Below are 14,549 nucleotides of genomic sequence, written 5' to 3' on the forward strand. Positions count from 1 at the left end.
CCATTTCCTTAAATGGATTTGAGCAAGATGTTCAGGTTAGAGGAAGTCTAGAATGTCGTATGGTGGAGGGTAGCACTATCCCTCTCGCCCTTTTCGTAGTTTTTTTTTACGGGGGCGAATTTTTCAAGAATAGTTTTAGCGCCATCTAGGCGAGAGACGCTTACCTTTCCAGCATTCTGAATTATGCACGTTTTCTTCCGCTTCACGGTGTTAAGAATAAATGTTATTCAACACTGGAGAATAAATCGGACAAATGAAGTTTGTAATGGCCTGTGTACGCAGTCCTTCCTGCGCCATTCCACCTGCAGAATATAGAGCAAGATAGAGCTCTTGGCGTTTTCGGATGCCAGATTTCCAAGGTCCTTCACCAGTGTTGAAATGGGGTACTTGGTATGTGGGACACATTCTGAAGGGTGACAGAGAGCAACAACACAACTCCCGTGTGCCAACTCACATATTTATTCATAGACTTCAACATATGCATACACACGCTTCGGAACAACTGAAACACTAACCAATAGAATCAAAAGAAAACACAAAAAGGTAAAGGAGAAAGCATTATAACTCCCTTCCCCTCCCATCCTTTATTCCACAAACCTGTAGTCTCACCATGTGCACCCAAGGTCCTTGTTCCCTTCATCTCCACATGCAAAATAAAGAGCACCCCCTACTGAGTTACGTGTGCATGATTGCAGCTAAATCTAAGCACTTAAAACCTGTCGTGGTTAAGTTACTACTAAAAAGTACCTCACTACTAAAATGTTAGTTACAGTTAGCCTGCAAAAATCATTCAGTTACAGTTACTGTTTTTGAGATGCAACTAGTTGTAGCTACAGTTACCACGTTAAAGTATCTTACTTATACCCTAGCCACATGGCAAACTTAATAACCCAGTACAAATGCAAAAACTAAGTTTTTGAGGGGCTACATTTATTCGACTTTTTTTTTTTCCTTAGAAGGTAACTGTAAACTAATATCTTAGCCATTAAACGGAATGGCAGTAGCTTCACCTCATGACCAATCATCAGCTCGAATGACATCGTTCTTTCCTCTGATTTGTTAAAAAAACAGGAGGCGTACGCCTTTACTGTTACAATTTTGTCCCTCATTATTTTCACAAAGAAGGTGTACGCCTCCTGTTTTTAGCAAATCAGTGGAGCGAACGATGTCATTCGAGATGATGGTTGGTTAGGAGGTAGTTACTGCCATTCCGTTTAATGGCTAGGATATTAGTTTACAGTTACCTTCCAAGGAAAAAAAAAAAGTCGAATAAATGTAGCCCCTCAAAAACTTGGTTTTTGCATTTGTACTGGGCCTAGCATACTTATAAACAGATATTTTCCCATGAGCCTCAACAACACGGTCTTCAACGATGAAAGATGAAAGTCACTGAAAAGGTTAGCCAGCTGTAGGGATCGAACCCACATCTTCTGGATTACCGGTCCAGGGCTCTACCAATTGAGCTAAGCTAACACTTTCGGGGTGCGTCATCTTGTATCTATCCCTTCTATGTTGTTCCAGCCTCAGAACATCAGTCTCTCTCTTGTTCAACACGGTCTTGGTCGTTCTGGCTGTGTTGAAGTGACAAAATTCGTAGAATTGCTGGCTAGGAAAAATGGCAATTTACTTGAAGCCTCGACAAAACGACGCCAGGGAACTGGCGTCGTCCACGCGAAATATTAAAAATTACTAAGAACATGTTACAAAATGTTACTAAGTTACTCAGGTATGGACCTGAGTAACTTAGGTATGGACCTGAGTAACTTAGTAACATTTTGGAGTTACTTTAATCGAAAGCGGTAGCTAGTTACTGCAAAGAGTAACCAGTTACAGTTACGTGTTACTTATAACTTAGTTACTGCCCAAGACTGCTTCAAGCAGATATGACTTACCTATTGGTTTTCTCCGAGACCAAATTTCGAAAGTCCTTTTTCCAGTCCGGTACGCTACCTGCGAAATTAGGGCTTAAGGAGTACCTCCTACTGAGTCTGTGTGCTTACTCTAAGCAATCTAAGCACTTTTATTTCTTTGCTGAAACTAATAAAATAGGTAAGACAGACCTATTGGTGTTCTCTGAGGCCAAATTCCAAAGGTCCTTCTCCTAGTCGTCCCATGTTACCTGCGAAATAAGGAGTACCTCATATTGAGTGTGTGTGCTTACTCTGAGCAATCTATGCACTTTTAGTGCTTTGCTGAAAGTGTCAAAACAGCTGAGACTGACCTATTGGTGTTCTCTGAGGCCTAATTTCGAAGGTCCTTCTCCCAGTCCCATATGCTACCTGCGAAATAAGAGAGCTTCTACTGGGTGTGTGTGCTTACTCTGAGCAATCTAAGCACTCTTAGTACCTTGCTGAAAGTCTTGCTGAAAGGCTGACCTAGTGGTGTTCCCTCGGGCCAAATTTTAAAGATCTTTCTTGCAGTCCCATGCTACATGCGAAATAAGGAGTACCTTCTACTGAGTGTCCGTGCTTACATTGAACAATCTAAGCATTTTATATTTCTTTGCTGAAAATGTTAAAACAGGTAAAACTGTCCTATTGGCGCTGTCTGAGGCCAAATTTTGCAAGTCCTTCTTCCAGTCTCATATGCTACCTGCGAAATAAGAGCTTAAGGGGTAAGTTTTACTGAGTGTAGGAAGGGCTGAGACTGTTCTTCTTCAGAAGAAGAACAGTCTCTGTTCGAAATATCGGCGGCTTCTGTCCTGAGGCAACTCCCTTCCTACATTCTACCGGTTCGCTGGATTTCTACCCACCTACGTTTTACTGAGTGTGTGCGCTTACCCTGAGCAATCTAAGCACTTTTAGTTCTTTGCTGAAAGTGTTAAAACAGGACCGGCGTTCTCTGAGCTCAAATTTTGCAGGTCCTTCTTCCAGTCTCATATGCTACCTGCGAAATAAGAGCTTAAGGGGTACCTTCTATTGAGTCTGTGTGCTTACTCTAAGCAATCTAAGCACTTTTAGTTCTTTGCTGAAAGTGTCAAAACAGGTGAATCTGACCTATTGGTGTTTTCTGATGCGAAATTTTGAACAGCCTTCTTCCAGTCTTATGTTACCTGCGAAATAAGAGCTTAAGGGGTAACTTTTACTGAGTGTGTGCGCTTACCCTGAGCTATCTAAGCACTTTTAGTTCTTTGCTGGATGTGTCAAAACAGGTAAGACTGACCTATTGGTGTTCTCCGAGGCCAAATTTTAAAGATCCTTCTTCCAGTCCCATATGTTACCTGCGAAAGAAGGAGTACCTCATATTGAGTATGTGTGCTTACTCTGAGCAATCTAAGCACTTTTGTTTTTTTGCTGAGATTATTAAAACATGTAAGGCTGATCTACTGGTGTTCTCTGAGGCCAAATTTCAAAGGTCCTTCTCCCAGTCCCATATCCTACCGGCGAAATAAGGGCTTAAGGGGTACCTTCTACTGAGTCTGTGTGCTTACTCTAGGCATCTAAGCACTTTTAGTTCTTTGCTGAAAGTCTTAAAACAGGTAAGGCTGACCTAGTGGTGCTCTCTGAGGCCAAATTTTGAAGATCCTTCTTCCAGTCTCATATGCTACCAGCGACATAAGAGCTTTAGGGGTACCTTCTATTGAGTGTCCGTGCTTACATTGAGCAATCTAAGCACTTTATATTTCATTGCTAAAAATGTTAAAACAGGTAAAACTGACCTATTGGCGTTGTCTGAGGCCAAATTTTGCAAGTCCTTCTTCCAGTCTCATGTGCTACCTGAGAAATAAGAGCTTAAGGGGTACCTTCTATTGAGTCTGTGTGCTTACTCTAAGCAATCTAAGCACTTTTAGTTCTTTGCTGAAAGTGTCAAAACAGGTGAATCTGACCTATTGGTGTTTTCTGATGCGAAATTTTGAACAGCCTTCTTCCAGTCTTATATGTTAGCTGCGAAATAAGAGCTTAAGGGGTAACTTTTACTGAGTGTGTGCGCTTACCCTGAGCTATCTAAGCACTTTTAGTTCTTTGCTGGATGTGTCAAAACAGGTTAGACTGCCCTATAGGTGTCCTCTGAGGCCCAATTTTAAAGATCCTTCTTCCAGTCCCATATGCTACCTGCGAAAGAAGGAGTACCTCATATTGAGTATGTGTGCTTACTCTGAGCAATCTAAGCACTTTTATTTCTTTGCTGAGACTATTAAAACATGTAAGGCTGATCTATTGGTGTTCTCTGAGGCCAAATTTCAAAGGTCCTTCTCCCAGTCCCATATGCTACCTGCGAAATAAGGGCTTAAGGGGTACCTTCTACTGAGTCTGTGTGCTTACTCTAGGCAATCTAAGCACTTTTAGTTCTTTGCTGAAAGTCTTAAAACAGGTAAGGCTGACCTAGTGGTGTTCTCTGAGGCCAAATTTTGAAGATCCTTCTTCCAGTCTCATATGCTACCAGCGACATAAGAGCTTTAGGGGTACCTTCTATTGAGTGTCCGTGCTTACATTGAGCAATCTAAGCACTTTATATTTCATTGCTGAAAATGTTAAAACAGGTAAAACTGACCTATTGGCGTCGTCTGAGGCCAAATTTTGCAAGTCCTTCTTCCAGTCTCATGTGCTACCTGAGAAATCAGAGCTTAAGGGGTAACTTCTACTGCGTGTGCGTGCTTACTCTGAGCAATCTAAGCACTTTTAGTTCTTTGCTGAAAGTATTAAAACAGCGGAAACTGACCTATTGGTGTTCTCTGAGGCCAAATTTTAAAGATCGTTCTTCCAGTCCCATATGCTACCTGAGAAATAAGGAATCACCTTCTACTGAGTGTGTTTGCGTACTCTGAGCATTCTAAGCGCTTTTATTTCTTTGCTGAAATTGTTAAAACAGGTAAGACTGACCTATTGGTGTTGTCTGAGGCCAAATTGGGCAGGTTTTTCTTCCAATCTCATATGCTACCTGCGAAATAAGTGCTTAAGGGGTACCTTCTACTGAGTGTCTGTACTTACATTGAGCAATCTAAGCACTTTTACTTCTTTGCTTAAAGTGTCAAGACAGGTGAGACTGACCTATTGGTGTCCTCTGAGGCCAAACTTGGAAGGTCCTTCTCCCAGTCCCACGTTAGCTGCGAAATAAGGAGTACCTTCTACTGAATGTGTGTGCTTGCTCTGACCAATCTAAATACTTTTATTCATTTGCTGAGAGTGTTAAAACAGGCGAGACTGACCTATTGGTGTTCTCTGAGGCCAAATTTTGAAGATCCTTCTTCCAGACCCATATGCTACCTGCGAAATAAGGGCTTAAGGTGTACCTTCTACTGAGTGTGTGTGCTTACTCTGAACAATCTATGCACTTTTATTCATTTGCTGAGAGTGTTAAAACAGGCGAGACTGACCTATTGATGTTCTCTGAGGCCAAACTTTGAAGATCCTTCTTCCAGTCCCATATGCTACCTGCGAAATAAGAGGGTACCTTCTACTGAGTGTGTGCGCTTACTCTAAGCAATCTGAGCACTTTTATTTCTTTGCAGAAAGCGTAAAAACAGGTAAGTCTGACCTATTGGAGTTCTGTGAGGCCAAATTTCGAAATTGTTTCAAAATTTCGCTACCGGCGAAATACGGAGTACTGCTCGCGAGACGGTTTTTCTGAAATCGCCTGTCTGTAGTTCTGCAGCTCATATTTCCTTGAATGCCCTTGAAAATGTTGTTCGAATATTGTATTTAGAGCTAGACCACATGCTGCATGTGTTTCTTACTCGAAATAAATTATCTTGCAACACCTCGAGGTTTGAGATGGGATAAACAACAGGGTGTCGATTTCTGACAACCGTGTCGCAAGCCGTACCTTGTACTGAGCATGTGTGCTTAGTTTCTGCAAAATAGAGACATTTTTGTTGTTTCACTGAACACGGAATAGAACGTAAGACCCTCTTCGTGTTTTCTAAGACCAAATTTCGCCTGTTATTTTTCCTGTACCATTTCACTTGCAGAATAAAGAGCTGGGGATGTGTGCTTAGTTTCAGTTCCATAGGAGCATTTTTGATTTCTTCACTAAAAATGGAACAAAAGATAAGACTAACCTCTTGTTGTTTTCTGAGGCCAAATTCCGTAGGTCCCCCTTCCTTAAGTGGGTCTGCAGAATAAATAGGAGCTTTTATTAAGCATTGTGTGCTTAACTTCAGCCCAATATGAGCATTTTAATTACTGTTAATGTTCCTAGGCAACTTGAGGGTTGTCTTGGGTTTGTATGTCCGTTTGTATGTTCCAGCCTCAGAACAATTACTTTCCGTCGAGGTAATTATAATAAGACTGACCTCTTGGTGTTTTCTGAGGCCAAATTTCGGAGGTCCTTCTTCCTGCCCACCTACAGAATACCCTGAAGTCGGCCCAGGACGCATACTAACCCCCCTGTACCCCACGCCTCCCTGCTGTCCTCTCTCTATCTGTCCACGTCTGTACGTCGCTCATAGCCACAGTTGCTTCGCGGCGCTAACACGCAATAAAAAAAAACCTACAGAATAAAGGGTATCTTTTACTGAGTACGTGTGTTTAATTTCAGCTCAACCAGTAGCATTTTTATTTCTTTTAATATTTCTCATAAAGGTCGTCCTTTATGTCCAAGTGTACATGCAAAAGAAGAGCACCTGCTGAGTATGTGTGCTAAGTATTATCTCAATATCGCCATTTTTATTTTTGGCTTTTAATTCCCAAGGCACTTCTGATTGAGTTTTAGTAAATTAACGCATTTCCCTAGAGAACGGAGCCAAAATTGCTTATTTTGCGTTCGAGAGGTTCGTATATTTTCCCTTTCAAAATGAAACGAAATGCAAGATTCCAAACGACTCGTTTCAATGGAAAAAAAAAAGAAAGAAGGAAGGAACCAAGTAGCTTTCTAAGCAGGTCTGAAAGGGAACATTTCTATAGCTTTCTCATATATCTGACATGTACGTGGCACAACCTGGTTGTATAGGAGAAAATGCCCCAGGTGAAAACATCGCACAGCAAAAATGTCCCCAGAGGAAAGGTCCCCAGAGGAGAGGTCCCTGGAGGAAAGGTCCCTGGAGAAATGGTCCCTGGAGAAAAGGTCGCCAAGAAAAAAAAATGTTCCCAAAAAGTTTGAGCTTATTAGCAACACATTTTTTAATACCGTGTACACAGTGTGTTCACTAAACTCTCATGAAAGAAACGGATAAATTTACGTTTACATCCAACCTTCCCCTTACTAAGCGTAATTGTTTCGACAAAATGGCTGACGCTGTATCCGTCAAGCTGTGTTTTATGCTTAGTACCCATAAACGCGCCCGCTGTAAGCGTAAAGGGCGGAGTTTTGTGCGTAGATGGCACGGGGAACATGATTTACTCTTATTCTGACGCATAATATTTCGCCTTGAGGGATAAGCTGAGGCTCTCCGCCGCAATATCAGTAGTGTACGCCTATATTGACGCATATTGTTCTTCCTTTGTTATACGGGCCCTGAGAGCGCGTGCACGTAGTGCCGTATATGGTATGCAAACCATGATGCAAACTGCCAAGCGTCTCTTGTCTTTCGCTGTGATAATCGACACTCTAGTGGCTTCTGGCGTCTCATGGCCTCACAACATACATCATCCTACAGCAATGTAAGTCGTCAGGTTTTGGGCTCGGTGTCTTGAGTTCCATTAAATTTCACACTTATTTTGTGTCAAACGTATGACAGGAAGAAATTGTATCGAACGAGACAACTTTTGCACTATTTAGTCAGCCAAGCCGAAACAGTTATGATTGTCCCGGTTATCTCCACGCTGCAAATTCGTATGCGTACGCCCATTGTCCACCTGGCTGTTGCCTTATGTGTGGCCATCAACAAGCACATCACGTTGTTATGGGTGAGTCTCCTCTCTCGTTTTTTTTTTCGATATGCGTTTCCCGCGTTGAAGCTCCTGTGTTAACGATTCCTTAATAAGCTGGTTCAATTCCTCAATTCAAATTCCTTTTTGTAATTGGAGTTGAAATGATTACTGCAGATTAATGCGCAGCGCGGCGCGTTGATAGGAAGCAAATGTGATTCTTTTGACTCTTAAAGACCGGCCACCCGTGATTTATTCAGAAGTCCCCTACACCCCCTAAGTCCCCCCACCCCCACCCCCACCCAAGGACGAAATTCTGGGTAAACTACTGCCGGCCACGATTTTTTATATAGTGGTATTGGTGGTGCAAAGCACGTATGGAATGCTATTTATAAGAGAGTTCAAAATGATTTATGCGTTTAACAATATTCAGTCAAATGTTACGTTTGTGTCTATTTCATGTAGGAGGTCTCTGGGGAGATGGGCCCAGGTCTGGCGAAGAGCACCTTACCAATGAAAGACGGAAAAGGTTAGAAGGCTATAAGACTCGAACTGGAATCTGCTGGATTACAGGTGCAGGGCTCTACCAATTGAGCTAAGCTAACACACCTCCCCAGCGACTTCCAAGGGCGCGTCCCCCCCCCCCCCCCCCCCAATCTGACGGGACAAATCAACCACTCTCTCTCACTCAACCCCTTACCGGCATGATTTATTACGGCGCTACCATATTTTCGAGGTTAGCTTTCTCATCGAAACACTTGAAACAGTATCCTTTCTGCGGTATATACTGCTGCACTGCCATGTGAAGCCATTTGACAATACCATTATTCCAGACAATACCAGATATTCCTTGGTAAAACTTGGAAGGTGCTGATTTGCCCTGACGCCTTAGTTTTGTTGCTTTGGGTATACTATGTGAGGGGCCTTTTACTTACTTATCGGCACATCGATAGCTGCTTGGGCAGCTGCAAGTGTTCCTCGTGAAGGGCTATTCAATGTTCGAAAAATGTTACCGTAGTAAGAGACTACAGGACCTAACAGATGCCTATCATCACACAAAATGAGATGAATAGAGCGGTGAATGGTAGCACTGGGAGGTGCACTCCTTCTTGTCAGCCGAATCAGCCGAATGCAAAAACAAACAAAAAATTTCAAATGTTCCGTAGCCAATGATTTCTGCCACTTAGATCGTGCAATATCGAAAGCCATGCATTTCGCAAAAAAAATTGTGGCACCTTTATTCGCATAACTATGGTTGTGAAAGACGTGACCAAAATGGTATTTTTGACTCATTGTGTTTAATATAATATATACTGCATGAACAATTTTGCCATTTAACGCTGCCCCCCCCCCCCCCCCCCCCCCGCCGTTTATTTTAAACAACTGCATCCATCTCTGTGGAGTTTGCGGGATCTAGACTGTAAGAAAAATTGCCGCAATTTTACTGCACGAGTGACTGCTAACTCTATTTCCGGCATTTGTGCCGCATGCTGCACAAAATCCATTCCTAGAGCACACTGTACAGTCCGGGACTGGGCTTACGCAGTTTATATCCGTTTAATGCAAGTGCCATTCTCTGCACTTATGGGAGCTCTGCAGTGTGCACTCCAAACGAATTTCGTGCAATAATCGGGTTACGGCACGTAGGCCGGCAACGAAGTTAGCAGTGCACTTGTGACTAAAATTACATATTCTTTTACAGCGTTAACAAGAGCTCAAGTTGTGCAAGGAAGCATATTGTTGGTACAAATTCAACAAGTGTCATTTGGTGCTATTTTGTTATGTACTCACCTCTGCCAGCATCTAATGATCTGTTACAGTGCAATATGTAACTGTCTTTACGTTAAAATAATAAAAACAAACGTCGGAGAAGTACGAGAACCTCTCATTTTACTCATACAGCCTTCTACAACCACAGGATCTTTTTGTGAAATTACAGGTGCTTGACGGCTAGAATAAGCGTCAACTGCAAATTCCTAAAATAAGAGTTAAAAAACGACTAGATTTTTTTTACCTTTACTATCCGTAAACGCAGTAAGCGAGAGTACATGACGCATTGAGCGAGAGCAAAAACAAAAAACGCACCTTTTTTTACGCTTACTGTCCGTTTCTCTCGTGAGAGTGTACAGTGCAGATAGCTGCACTAAGAGCTCCAGAAATAGGCATGCAACTATGAACAAAATTTTTAAAGCTATGCAATATATTTGCTTGTATACCTGTTATGAGAGCACGGCACCGAATGCACATAACCTGACACCTTCGTATTATAAGCATTCTGCTCCGAAATCCTTCCATGCCGACCTCAATCCTATGTGTCTCATATTCGTTAATGGCCCGTTGATCATACTACAGGCTACTTTCTGACAGCACCAGTAAAATATTTCTGACTGCTACTACAACATTAGTACAGTCTTTTGAATGTTATCTCCGAGTACTTCGAGCAATTTGTCCTACTCCTTTTGTTTACAATTTTGCCATTAATGTACTATTCAGTGTGACAATTTCTGACGATTACTTCGAACTGTTCCCGATATTTTAGACCTTCTTGCATTTCCATGACCTCTTGGCTAGTAATACTATGGATAATTTTTTCTATTCTGTACTTCAATATATCCTTACTAGTATGCTTTATATCCTTACTAGTATTTCTTCTTCCAGAATTTTCTGTCTACTGTTTCTGACTTTTTTTTTTTTTATTGCGTGTTAGCGCCGCGAAGCAACTGTGGCTATGAGCGACGTACAGATGTGGACAGACGATAGCAGGAAGGAGTGGGGGACAGGGGGGTTAGTATGCGTCCTGGGCCGACTTCAGGGGGAACTGTGCCGACATTCGTCTGGAAAGTCTTCGGAAAACCCAGGGAAAACCTCAGACAGCACAGCCGGCGGTAGGATTCGAACCCACCACCTCCCAGTCTAGAGCACGACCTTGGTTACCACCAACGAGCGGACGCCTTAGCCCACTCGGCCATGCCGCTGGTGTTTCTGACTTTTATTACTTGTGTGACTCTCTGGTATGCATATTCCATCCCTCGACTATTAGTGCCACCAACGCTCCTACCAGCGATCCAACGCTCGCTTCTCGTCAAGGTGCTGCAAAAGTGCCTCTAAATCAACTAGGCTCCCGCTCTCTCGCTATCACAAAATTGCTTGTTCCATGGTCAAATCTAGCCCCCCAACCCTCTGCCCTGAAAGCATGCACTGCTATCATCATCAGCATCACCATGCATAAACGGTCGACATTTCCTTAACTTTGGGGGCTCTTTCATATCGCTACTTTCGTCGGTTTCAATTTTGAATTCTGGTTTCGACAGATACTTTTATTGACAGCCACCACGACGTGACATCCTATGACCACGTGACGCTGTGACACATATTGCAATTCCTGAAAGCCCTATAAGTTACTGCGTGGCTCAGTGTTACCTTATTATTGACACAAGTTTTATGGTTACGCCTACTATTGGTTTGGTACACTGATTACTTTTCGAAATGGGATGGCCAACGTCGACGGAAAGTCAATAAACAATGTTAGGAAGCGTAGAGCCGTAACGTTCCTCGAACTTTGCTCTGCCATGTTACATGAACATTGCTGAATGTCAAGCAATGTTGGTCCACTCTTGATAATGTTGCAGGAACGTTGTGAAATGTTGATATATGTTGCCCCAGCATTGGTTCACGTTAGGCTTAGTCTAGACAGCATGTGAACAGGATACCTTTCCATTAGGCAAACAAGGACTATTACATGCTGGCGTCCGGAAGGCCTTTCGGTCCATTCCGTGTCCGTTATGCGAAAAAAATAGCGGGAAAATACCTCTAAACATCAGTGCTTTCCCTGCTGTGCTGGGAGGTGCGCCGAGGCAGTGCAGAGGATTGTTTTCTGTACTACAAACATATTAACTGCGCATGTTCCCACGTCCCGTTCTCTGCCAGACCAAAAAAAAGATAACCGAATCGCGCAAAACGCCCCGTCAAATCAGTTAAGATCACGCACGCCTAGATAATAACTTGACAATGCCCTGTGAAAACTTTTAGGTGAGCCCGCTGATAACCTGCGTAAAGAGGTGGAGCGAAAAAGATTAAATGGTTCGTCAGCGCTGAAAGTTTGTCAAGGCCGTACCATATACATTTCCGATGCTTTTGCTCAGATCTGTTTATTGCAATGACGGTGCCAAGAGACGCTGAATGGTTTATGTTCAATTTAGTGCCCGCGTTGAATGCATAAAGCCTTATAATGGCATAAGCGGGCAATAGCCTGATAGAATATACTATACACACGATAACTGCTTCTATGCGGCTACATGCTAGCATATAGAACACGGCTTTACACGTCACACTGGACCCACACATGTCGCAGTAGGATTATATACCAGTGCGTAATAGGATAGTGCGTAATATAGGTAATAGGTACTTGTGCGTAATATAGGTGCGTAGGATTACGAGTGCGTGAATATTGATTGATTGATTAATTTTTTTGTCTTACCATTTTCTTACATGATGCAGTGACAGGACCGCTGGGCAACCCTGTAATGAACCCTATATATGAAACAAAATTAAAAGGAAAAATATGATGTATTGTTTACATCGCTTCGAAACCTGACGTTTCATCCTTGGGCAACTCACGGGAGGGGTGGTACTGCGAAGAGCGCCGTGTAGAGAAAATGTCATGCGCATTTATTCTGGAAAACCAAAATATCTCCTAGAACTATCTTTTACTAGATAAGACGCGTGGCGATAGCAAGGTGTTATCGCCGGTAGTGGTCCCACACGTGCTGTTTCCCTCTTTACTGCGAGGGAAGGTGCAGCTTATATAACCCGCAGCGCAACCAACTCTGAAAAGAAAGCCATCCTGACGACTGGTGTGAGCAACATCTTCGTGAGCGGCGGACGGGTTCCTTCGGCAGCCGGCAGATTACGGCAGTGGTCTACTGCGATGAACTGCGCTGTAAGCGAATAATTATGCTGTATGTTGCTGGTTAACCTGAATGTTGCTTGTGTTCTCTGGGGCTCGCTTACCTAGGGAACATAAGCAGATAGTTGTTAGTTTTCGCAAGTGTTTCGTCCTTGTGTTTTTCCTTTGAGTTTTGCTTATTTGCTGTTTCCCGCAGTTTGTCTTTGCTTGCCGGTACCGTCCAAGAGGAATTCAGCTTTCTCGACAGTCCCGTCCACGTACCCACGCCGGTGGCACGGGACCTGCTACAGGAGAGACGTCGCTCAGTACGCTAGTCTCAACAGCTCTGCAGTTCCTCCGCCGTCCTCGGACACCCCGCTGCGCCTTAACTTGACAGTGCCGACGCGACCAGCCACAGCGACCCCGGGTCAGAAGACTTCCTTATCGACTTGGACCCTTGCCCAACGGCGTCTGAGTCTCCGACGAGGTCGTCCTGGTCTTCAGCTCCTGGCTGACTGTCCTTCCGGTGACATCTTTCACTTGCAAGACGTTTGAAAAGGTGGGAGTGTGGTGATGGCAAGGTGTTACCCCTGATAGCCCCCATTAGACGTTCATTGTCGGTTTTCTACTGAGGGGGAAGCTTAAGCCACAGAGCTACGAGCGCGGAAAAGAAATGCATCTTGACGACTGTTGGTGTAGGGAGCAGCGGTGTATGCAAATAAACATGATGCTGTTAGTTCTCCTGAGGGTTACTTGTGTTCTCTGGGGCATCGGCTAGGCACGTCGGAATGGGTGAAAGTCCCAAGAACTTTATGAATAAGCACTTGGAGGCTTTATGTGTTGTGTATGTCCCCAGATGGAGCTCGCCTCGGCTCGTTTACCCATCTGCTAACGTCTTGGTGTTTTCTGAGGCTAACTTTCGGGAGTTCTTCCAGTTCCATTCCTGATGCAAAAAATGAGAACTATCTTATTGCTGAAACTGTTAAAACGGGTACGACTGACCTTTTGGTGTTCTGAGGTTAAGTTTAGAAGTCGCCACTTCTACGCTATCGGAGAAATAGAGTACGTCCTAATGAGTGTGTGTGCTTACTGTGAGCAGTCTAAGAACTTTCATTTAGCTGCTGAAAGTCTTAAGCCAGGGGTGCTAGATTCGTCGCAACTTGACAACCGACCTTTTAGGGTTGAGAAGATAGTGGGGGAGCTGGCAAAAGCAGCAGCTGCCTACGCTGTATGCACTGGCGAACTACCTCAAGGAATAAGTGCTGAAATCTTTTAAATCATATACAGTGCTTCCACACGTCAAGCGTCCTGGAACAGTTGGTCGCACCATGCAGTGCGACCGAAGTCTTTTTTTTTTTTTTCTACTTCTGTTCTATTCCTTGCAAAGTTCACAACTGAAGAAAGTTCAGCAGATCCGGAGAAGCGCTACGTGGACCGCGTGACTGAGTTCGAAAGCAACAGTAAAGGTGTCTTTTGAACTTTCGGCGTGACGTCAAAATAACGTTGCTGAACTTATTTTGGGCTCTGATATCTTTATCACGGCACTGTGTTGATGGGTGGGGAAACATGATTGGACTGTTAACGTGACTGACGTTGCAGCGCGGGGCTGTAAAATCAAAGTTCAAAGCGACAGAAAATGCGCCTTTTGAACTTGTGCGTGGCGTTAAAATGACGAGAGGACAGAGAGGTAGCAAGCGAGCTGGTGGTATAAATCCATAACTTAAGAACCCGAGACCTTGTTTGTGTTTGTCGTATTTTTGTCCCCTAGTCTCGGGTTTTTAAGTTATGGTTAAAATGACGTTTTGAATTTATTTCAAGCTCGGCACTGGACCGTGACATTGAAGTTCATGAAAGAAGGTCACTCGCTTTTGCTACTTTTTGTTTGTTGTTACGCCAGCGCCGCGTTTATTATAAGCATG

General features: G+C 43.5%; 3 long non-coding RNA genes across 4 annotated transcripts; 1 reads left to right on the forward strand and 2 right to left on the reverse strand.

The window, feature by feature from the left end:
• Positions 1-590: 590 nt before the first annotated feature.
• LOC135367883 (uncharacterized) lies at positions 591-3,024 on the reverse strand. 2 transcript variants are annotated; one of them, XR_010414565.1, is made up of 4 exons: positions 2,222-3,024; positions 2,061-2,119; positions 1,893-1,950; positions 591-640 (listed from the first exon to the last, which is right to left on the reverse strand). It is a non-coding gene; the product is annotated as an uncharacterized LOC135367883 (long non-coding RNA). The 2 variants fall into 2 exon arrangements; XR_010414564.1 differs by lacking the exon at positions 591-640 and adding an exon at positions 1,305-1,606.
• A 568-nt stretch (positions 3,025-3,592) lies between these two features.
• LOC135367884 (uncharacterized) lies at positions 3,593-5,033 on the reverse strand. Its single transcript, XR_010414566.1, has 5 exons — positions 4,989-5,033; positions 4,821-4,878; positions 4,660-4,717; positions 4,492-4,549; positions 3,593-4,052 (listed from the first exon to the last, which is right to left on the reverse strand). It is a non-coding gene; the product is annotated as an uncharacterized LOC135367884 (long non-coding RNA).
• A 7,422-nt stretch (positions 5,034-12,455) lies between these two features.
• LOC135367885 (uncharacterized) lies at positions 12,456-13,036 on the forward strand. Its single transcript, XR_010414567.1, has 2 exons — positions 12,456-12,684; positions 12,848-13,036. It is a non-coding gene; the product is annotated as an uncharacterized LOC135367885 (long non-coding RNA).
• The last annotated feature ends 1,513 nt before the right edge of the window (positions 13,037-14,549 follow it).

This window comes from Ornithodoros turicata, chromosome 9 (genome assembly GCF_037126465.1).
Source record: "Ornithodoros turicata isolate Travis chromosome 9, ASM3712646v1, whole genome shotgun sequence".
NCBI classification, from domain to species: Eukaryota; Metazoa; Arthropoda; class Arachnida; order Ixodida; family Argasidae; genus Ornithodoros; species Ornithodoros turicata.